General features: G+C 42.9%; 1 protein-coding gene across 1 annotated transcript in view; it reads left to right on the forward strand.

Moving 5' to 3' along the window:
- The window catches only part of LOC126870547 (early growth response protein 1-B), a 39,325-nt gene that overhangs the window by 19,951 nt on the left and 9,450 nt on the right, over positions 1 to 9,924 (forward strand). The window lies entirely within an intron of this gene.

Below are 9,924 nucleotides of genomic sequence, written 5' to 3' on the forward strand. Positions count from 1 at the left end.
TCTTAACTTAAGATTTAGGAAATTTTGTATTTTACTTCCATACGCATCGTTCCTTTAGTTTCATAATTATACACGTTTCCGTGGCTTGAAAAACTATAATCAATTTTCTATAACGATAAACACGGATTACTATTTTGTGAAAAGTAACAGTGGATTGTCTTGCGTCACGATTCCAAGTAGACTGATTTATACACACTTATAGAAAGTGTACAGATGCCAAAATACACAAAACGCAATAATACAGAAACTATGCGGTATAGAGCGTTCGTTATAACGTTAACCAAGCGAAGAAAATTCCTATTTGCCTTGCATTTCTTCGATTATATGAATTTGCGTAAAAACATCCTCTTTGGACTGGTGTTTCGATCCTTCATGTCTGAGTTGAACGCGATCGCATCAAAGGGTTAAAGAAGAAACGAAGCTTCTTCGTGGCAGCCACCGAGTCTCGAGTTCACGGTGGAAATCTATTCGTGGCAAAAAGAGGCCGCAATGTCGAGGTAAACGACGCGTTTCCCTGTTTTATTTCATTGCCGTTTATTAGGGAGAGACAAACCCGCTCACGTAGCGTTGCGAGGGAAACAGGCGTGCAGGCGAGTCAGAGCGAGAAAGATCGATAGGACTCGAGTCAGAAATAGTCTCTCGGGACGATTGTGTGTGCCGTTGGATCGTCAGTCGAATTCCACCGACGGTACGTGCCTCGTCGATTGATGCTGTGTCTTCGAAAACGCAAGCCCGACCCCGGCTATTTAAACGCGGATCCAAAGATCCTCGTGCCGTGTTTCGGTGAAACCAGTGCCTCCATGGAACTTCTTCGCGATCGAACAAATGGGGTGAATCGTAGCAACTTGCGCCACGAGCCCCGTGAAACTTTATCGTGCCCATCGTCGCTCCGAGACGCTTAATTCTCAGGTAACTTTCGTTTCTCATCGATCGAAACGACGGTCACCGATATTTATTCGTAGACTGCGGATTTTTACGATTTTATTGGACATTTGAAGATGTTAAAATATATAAAATAATAGAAATAGTAATAAAATACTCGTTATATTTAATAGATGAAACGAGTCGCAATTTGTCATTCATTTCTTTATTTCAATTCAGAAGATAATAGAAAAGATAAACATCCGCAGTCCGTTCATTAAGTCATTCTGCGGTTTTTGCTGCGTTTTACTTCAACACCGCGTAAGTGTTGCAGATACTGTACGAATACATCTGCTTGTATTCCACGTTTGATTATGTTTCATTTAAAATAGATAGTTTCCAGCTGATTTAATGCTTTGAGAATTAAATATAAAACTTTGAAGAGGATAGCGAAACTTACAAAGACCGAATCAATGGGATATCGACGTTCTATCTCATCCTTCGTATTCCTCTAATTTATTCCCAACCGATTTTCATTTTTCCACGCACGTTCGATAATTTTCTTACGCAAAAATAATTTGGGAAACCAAATGGTATATGCACGAACGTTCTTGCAGTTTCTTTTCCTTCCGGATTAACGTTATTGCGTACATAAAATTAATACATATCGCCAGAGATACTGTTGAGCATAAATTCGACGTTTCAAATAAAAATGTACAATTCTAAAGAAACTGTATTCCTCAAAAGCGACTGTGTTACAACTACGGAAACTTTTCGGATGACTTAATGCGAATAGCTTGCGATGACTTGATGCGATAGCCGGGGTGAATAGCTTGGGATGACTGTGAAGTCTGTAAACGAATCAACTGTCGAAAGTAAGGTCGAGTTAGGTGAACGATAGACTCATTGGTCGCGACAAATATATCTCTGTCGCGGATAAAAGTAAACTGGAACAAATATAGAATATTTATACTTGGAAGGTGTTGTGTTAAAGCGACGAAACTTAACTTCGATCGAAGAAATGTCGGATCGAATTCGGAAAACCTAGGTATTTCACGTTGCACTCTTTCGTGTTTGAATCTTCTCGCGTCGGCCCTATTCTCCCTCCAGTTTCATCGTTTCACGCAACACAGCTATTTCGAACGGCTTATTTTTAAACCGTATTTTACATAAAGTATTTTCATCCGATGTATCCTAGAGCCATTGTATTTTTAGTGAGTCCAGTCTTTATTCCCTTTTTTTAACCTGACGTTGACGTTATCAGAGGTTTATTAATACGTGATCGCTCTTTGCTTCGTCTTATTTCGCGCACAGCCCGATTTGTTCCGCCGCTTTGTCGCGTTTATTTATTAATAGTGGAGACGAACGGGAAAAAGGAAAAGATCGCATAGGTTGTCGCATTATAACATCGTCGATAGAACGTGTAGTAAGTTTTACACGTACCTAATATCAAAAGTACACACTCTATCAGGAAAATATTTAACTTTACCGAACCTTTAACCCTGCTTCGTTTTCTCAGCCATTTTCCATCCAATCGTATTTTCCCAACGTTAAGAAGTATCTCGAGCCTGAGTAAAATATCGTGAATAAACGAATCGTTATTGGTACGTGTGATTTCTTCCGCTATTTCACGATTTCTCTCTGCCTCAACTTTGCCTTATTTTCTTAAAGCGTTATATTTCATAAATAAACCTCCATGCCAATTTTGTTATTATCGCATCTTAGATATTAGATGCATCGTCGCGTAATAATATTCTATAAATACAGCTGTAACGACGATAAAGTAATCTCGTGTTATTAAATCGCATGTTATCGAAGAAAAGCAAGGGATACTTTTGAACCATCTCGTATCTGGCGTTCGTACAAGAACCGAAAATTTTACGGGTATTTTTATAGTTATCGAATATATCGCGTATCATAGCTTCCTGATGCTGAAAAAAAACCAATTAAGAACGAAGGAAAAAAAACACGGCTGATTCTAAAACTGATTCAAAAAACAAAGCAGAGCTGACGTTCTCAAACAAATCGCAGCGTGGTTACGGTAAAGAAAGACAAGCGAGCCATAGTGTTGGCGTTGGGCAGTGCCGGCGAAAGCTGAAAAATGAAAAGTAAAAAGCAGCAGAGCGCGATAACGAGCGCGTCGATTCAGCGTGGTGGTTGTTTCCCTCTCGTCTCCGGCTCATTGTAACGAGATTACGCATTAAAAGGTCGAGAAACGAGGAAGTATGATGTAAATTACGGCTCTGGAAACGCGCGCGGTTCTCCGCTCGATAGTAAATTCACCTCTACGCCTCCGCGACAGTAAATTTACAGACTCCTTGGAAACATCAACTGTCACCGTTTTAAGAACGCGCCCCGTATCCCAGCCCGTAACGCTAATATCGCCCGTAAATACGTATTAAACGTATCCGTTGAAGTATTCGTTGTTATTAACGACATGTTTCCTATTGGACAATTATGTTAATTGCACAGATTTTCTCGTGCAATTCTCTTTTCTGCTCGATTCACGGCCGCACAGCCGCGCCTCGTATCCGCGGGCACTGTTCTTCCGCTTATTTTCCACGCGAACAACGCACGAACCAACGACTTTAAGCTTCTCCGCTCTGACTCGCGAACGACGTTGACCTATTTCCTGCAAATAGACGCGGCCGCGAACCGAACGCGTCTCCTCCCGTGCGCTCGCTACCGGAAAAAAAAGAAGCTGTCGATTCCACGATAAAGCTGACGCGTCCAGGTTGCCTTCTCTTTCTCGCTCTCTCTCTTCGTCTCACTCTATCCTCGTTTGGTCGCGTGCAGCCCACGTAATTTCCTTAATGGGCCGGCGATTAAGACGAAAATCTTGATCCTCGCCGAAGCAAGCGCAGAGCGACGCTGATGGATAACGGAGGCAGCCGGCCGCGGGCAACGATTTTACGAGGGCCCTTGAATAGCCTGCGTTTTGTTTGATCGTCTAAAGTACTTCGTTCCTCTTCTTCTTCTTCTTCTTTCACGCTGACGACGACCTTGTAACCACTGCGCTACGTTACATCATCGAACTGTCGAAAAAGGAATCGCGCGAGGTTTCGGAAATCGATCGATATTTCTTTTTCTTACGAAGAAGTTCGTTCTCTCTTTCAGCAACGATTGAGTCGTCCGTGTTGCCGAGGATGAAGTCATCGGTATTGTTAGAGCGATGCAACGAAGGAGTTTCAATGATCTTGGCCCTATTGATCCGACGAAGAAAAAAAAAAAAAATAAAAATAAAAAAGAAAGGAAAGAAACGAATGTACGTGCTGGTTTGGAGTTGTCGACGCTATAAATAAAGTGGAAAAATCGTGGAAGGAAAAGAGCAATCAAGACGATCGATGCAATAACGTCGCAGTAAGGACGCGAGTGCGCAACGCTCCGGAAGCGGGCGCGCGACCAGCTACGCGGAATCCTGAGCAAACGCGCGGCTTGACCGGAAACGGTCGTTAATCGGCGATCACCGCGGCATCGTGCCGCGCAAAAACGTGCGAAAGAGGTTCGCGCGGACTCGTCGTCGTGACTCATTTCCAGATCGAGTAATGCCAACACTCGAAGCCAGGAACGGACTTAAAAGGACGTTGCACGCGGTCACCATTAACGCCGCTATCGATCAGTCGGCCTGATCGATGCGAAAGTATTTCCCGCGATGACACGTCCAAATTTCGAATCGTCCCGTCGACTTCAATTTACGATGCCGTACGTGTGTGCGTTTTTACATGCAAGATTACTGCATAAAAACATGCAGCGATAATTCTTAATGAAGCCTTCATAAACGCGACAAACACCATTCACTCTGCACCGGTGAAAAATTGATTCGTGACACGTAACGATCCGATCGGACGTTGCGCTCTCAACGGATCGCGCATCGTTTTACTCGGCTCGCGATTAATGCGCCCCTGAAACCGCGAGCGCACGTACACTCCCGGTCATAAGTATCAAGATACCTCCTGCTAAAACGTGACAATTGCTTTAAATTATCATGGAAACGATTAATTCATTGATTAATTGATTAATCAAGATAACGATGCAAGAACTCGTGAGAGCTGCAGCAACGGAAGATTGGGTCTGCACCGAGGCAACAACGAGGCATTTTTCGTCGCTTTTTATCGCTGCATCGTCCAAAACGTTCACACCAACCAGTAACTTATGGAAACATTTTGTGCACACTGGCGACTTTCTCAAGAAAGAAAGAAAAACATGGAACAGCGACAAAAAGTTGCTCGTTAATGATTCGCAATGAATCGCGAACACTCGGCTAAGTATACGATCCCCGGAATATTTTGATCCAAAGCTCGTTAAATTCGAAGAAGTTTCGTATGAAATAGATGCGAAATTCAAAGAAGTTCGTCTCTAAGATCGATCGAAATTCCAAATGAATTAAGAGCAAATACGATAGAAGAATGAATAACACGATTGTCAAAATTGGTCGAAGCAACGGCCAAAAGACCATCAAACGTCACCATAGAAGACGTCTTGCGTTCGCTAATCAAAGTCAAAGATAGCGCGACAAAATTTGTTCTCCATACATCGTACTATCGTATGTATATGCCTCGCGAAATTAATTCATCTTTACATAAGTTTCAAGCCGGCCGGACAATAATTCTTCGATAGTTTGCTAATCATTTCTGAGGATAACCCCGCTTTCCGTAACTGACCTAATACTTATGCGCGGGGGTGTACACGTACACACGAGGAGAAACGGTGTATCGCGTACGTGCATCACGCACGATGGGCTACAAACGAAAACACGCTCGTCCCTAATTGCGTTCGGATGTGGGTTACAGACACAAACTACGACTTCTTGTTCTCCGTTCTGGCGATTACTCCCGCTGGACGGGCATTGAGTAATCAATACGAGCGTCTCGAATCAGCCGCGAGAGGAAAGGTTCCTCGAGGCCTCGTTAACGCCAGGATTAAACCTCTCTCTCTCTCTCTCTCTCTCTCTCTCTCTCTCTCTCTCTCTCTCTCTCTCTCTCTAATTTAGCGAAGATCCTTCGTTGAATGGTCGTGACCCCCAATCGAGACCGTTCTAAATGAAGAACGACTCTCATCGATCGGGGATAATCGATTTCCTCGAGGCGTTGCCCTTGACGCGACGATTTTTCCACGGTCGCGTTCTCAGAGGAACGAAACGTTCCGCTTTAACGAGCGCCAACTACGAGGGAAATCGGTTCGATCGTTGACGTGCTTTATCGTTTCCGAAAAATTATTCCAATTGGCGAGTTAATCGAGATCCAGGCCACCTGGCTCCGATAAAATATTCACGATGTGAATATTGCTATCTGTCTCTGTCTATGTCGCTGTTTTCGGTGGTGGAATTTATGCCGGCCACTGCCAAAAACACACCACAGCGATTCATGAAGCAGCGATTCGTGTATACTGGCCGTTACGAAATCTCGGTTGATTCGATGCTCGAAATACCTAGCTTCGCGCTGTTATAATGGCTAACAAGTTGTTAAGGAGCTTGGTTTAGCGTACCATCGTTATGCGGTTGCTCAAGACTGCTTGTAATCTTCGGACGAACCCACAATTCTTGTTCATGAATATTATATATGATAAAGGTTAGAAGACTTTCATAATCACGCATTGCTACGATTCTTCCACTATTTTCTTCGAGAATTCCTCGTACAAATAGTATAACACGTTTTAATCGTAGCTGATCACTATGTTAATATCGTTACGAAATCTTCCTTCTTTCTCGCTAATGTTCTTTATTTATAGTATCATTATACAGTGTCTATAGATAGACGTACAGATCTATCGAAGATATTTACGAAGATATCTCTCGAAAGACAAAAAACCGATCGACTGCGTTCTTCCCAAATTTCTCAATTTCGTTGCGTCGACGCGCGACTAACGTCCATCTTTAAAAAAAAAGATTGTTTTCGAAATTTTGCAAGTCACATTCACCATCATGCTTTCACTCTTTGGCTATAAACCACCTACTTGTGACGATATCGCGCGAAAACGATTTTTAATTTTGTTTCTCCGGTTATTCATTACTGGTATTCCATATAACCGTGTACCACACTGGTACCGAAACTCAAATTACCAACAGCTCCCAGAGGATATTAAAGAAATAGACGAAATTTGCAAAGTAGTCCACCGGATTGACTCTCTTGTATCGAAATCATCGCACAATGTCCCATGTAATTCTCTCCCTTCGAAAACCAAATATCAACAAGTGTCGAATTCAGTTTTCCGCCAGGCAAGAATCACCCACGGCCCACATGTTCATCGTCAACACTGCGCTGTCTCGTTGATACCGGCCAATTGAACACTCCTTCGTCATGTAGGCGAAACAATCGGGACCAACAAAGTGTACCTATCGGAGCACTTTGAAAGCAAAGAATCTAGAAGGGATGCCAAAAATTGTCTACATTGGTTGACTGACTCATCGTGGCCGTGTACGAGAGTTCTTCTCGAAGAGCGCGGTGCTAGTCATCCCGGGTATTTGGGGATGCTGGGCGGCTCAGGTGGTTGCGTGGCGGCCCGAAATAGAGGCGGTCGCCCGCGCAAAATCGCTGCGAGTCGCGCCGCGAATAGTGCGCGCCCACCGCCTTCCCGAGAGCCGTCGGTAATTTTAGAACGTTTTGTTTTCGTGCCAGAATACCGTGGCGGCCGGCACGCTACACGCACACGCGACCGCGTGCTGCCGCGCTCCTGCTGCCGCTTTCTTGCTCGTCCGCAGATTGCGCGACGATTACGTTCCGCGTGTCCGGTTTGGCCGCGTGCGCAAAGCGTCGAGATCGATGCACGCGCGACACCCACGCGACGCAACTCGCTTCTAGGAAGTTGCAGTTGGATAGAGTGTGTGTGTATGTGTGTGTCGCCTAATGTGTGTGGAGCCGGAAGATTATGGTTTTCGTCGAGTGTTGTGATGAGATCTCGAACATTTCCGATCGGTTTGAATTTGTGCGGGGTAAAGTAAGGTTGCTTGGGTCAGCTAAGACTCAGCGTACTCATCCTACTACGATTTTTATATTTTTATATTTTTATCTTGCTCTTACTTTAGTAACCAGAAAGGATTTGTTATGTTTGAGGAAAATGTTTGACGCAAGAGCGAATTTGTTTCGTATTTTGTTCGAAATGTTGAAGCTGTATTTTAACGTTTCCTAATGTAATTGTGTCGGATATGGTCGAAAAGGAAAGCAATAGAATTACAATCGAATCTCGAACTTGATAAGAGACGGGGCAATATCCATCGTGTTTTTTAAGTTCCGCGGGAAGAAATATCAAACCGAGGAAATGATCGAAGTATACTTACGACTGGGCTATTCGAGTCAACGAGAAGATATTATATTGTGGAACTATTAAAATGAACGACGAAATAACTTCCAAAAATAAAGTAATATCTATACACGTGTTATTGAATTATAATGATTACACAACTGAGAGTATGAAGATCGAACCAACTTCTTTCTTTCCGATCAATAGAAGTGTTACATCCTCGAAAGAAAACAATGTCGTCGAGGTACCAGTGTATGTATACGATATAAAATATTTCGCTGCTTGTCGCGTGCCTGATAACGAGTCAAATATTCCGTTTTCAAATGTAGCTCGTTTAACAATTGTTTATAAGCGAATTTCGTTGAATTGCAAGGCAAATCGCATAGTTTGACTGAAACGTCGTCACTCGGACGCTACTTCGAATTTTCAGAATGCCGTAATCTTTGAAATTTCTGTATTCTGGTTTCCACCAGCTAACATGTGCTCGTTCGAAGCTCAAGAGGCATTGCGTCGTACAGAACAGCTTTCTTGGCTCGAGTTTCTGCCGAGTTAGATAAGCGACTTGGCTTTCGACGCGGTCGAAAATTCACTGGGAAACAGATCGGTGCACGATCGCGAATCGGCCGCGTATCCGCTAACGTAACGCCTAAACGCGCTCGAAAGGCTTCTTATGAACTTATATATGGCACTGACTCATTATAATATCGCGCAACCTGTCGCCGCGACTATTCAACCATCGATTTGAAACGCCTGCGTTTTCAGGAAAAGTGTCGCGATAATGTGCAGAAAATTATTTCAACGTGATAAAATCGAAGCTAACCAAGTAAAGCTTTAACGATCTGCCAATTTTCCGAACAACAACGAAAACAATATGCATTTATCAGTTTTCTGTTTCCTTCTCCCTCTGTTGAAAATTTACCGGGTTAAAGTGCCTTTATCTGAGAAGTCACTGACAGCTTCCATCACGAGTGAACGCACGTTGCCCGATAAATGTTCTTCCGTTGTATGAAATCGCTTCCGATTACGAGTCTCAATTTCCATGCGCGCGTGTCGCGAGTTTGCGTGGTAAAACGGGCCAAGAATTAATACAACATGAAAAGACAACGATTTAACGAATGGACGAAGACGAACACATTGTATGGAAGAGAAATCGAAGTAGTAGAAGAGAACGAAGTTTAAGCAACGGAATAACAAGCAAATCGAGAAACACAGACGCGCTCGTTTTATATTCGATCTCCTGTCTCCTACTGCCTTGTGTCTTTTACTACCTGGCACCTGGGGATCGACAATGGCAAATGCAGCCTTTTTTAGTCATCGTAATTTATTCGACTCTCCGATCGTTCAGTTCCAAACTTCAACTCAGCATCGTTCGAATGGCGAAAAAAAAAAATTGAAGTGGTTGAGGCAGCTCCACTTTCCGATAATTTGTGTAAATCAACAGAAGCAATCAGGATTGGATCGCTTTTTTGAAAGGTGCTATAAACCGGGTCGCTCAAAGGCTAGTCGATTAACTCCATAAATTAAACTGTGGAAAAATATAACAGCAACGAACATTATGTTTAAGAATTTATCTTAGAATTTACAATCATGTATTGTGATAAAGAAATTTGTGAAACTAGTTCCCTCGTTGCTTGAGATATACAACGCTAATTTAATAAAATTGAAAACTTCATAAAAGGTGGACTTTATTCACTTTGGTATTTGTCAACTAAAAGTCGTAGCAATAAAGCTTTTGAATATGAAACCTATACCTCTCTCTTCCCATAAATAGCTTCAATTCGAATATTGTTTCTTTATTGTCGCAAACCCTTCAATCGAGAACAAGCC

The sequence above is a fragment of the Bombus huntii genome, chromosome 10 (assembly GCF_024542735.1).
Source record: "Bombus huntii isolate Logan2020A chromosome 10, iyBomHunt1.1, whole genome shotgun sequence".
Classification (NCBI taxonomy): Eukaryota; Metazoa; Arthropoda; class Insecta; order Hymenoptera; family Apidae; genus Bombus; species Bombus huntii.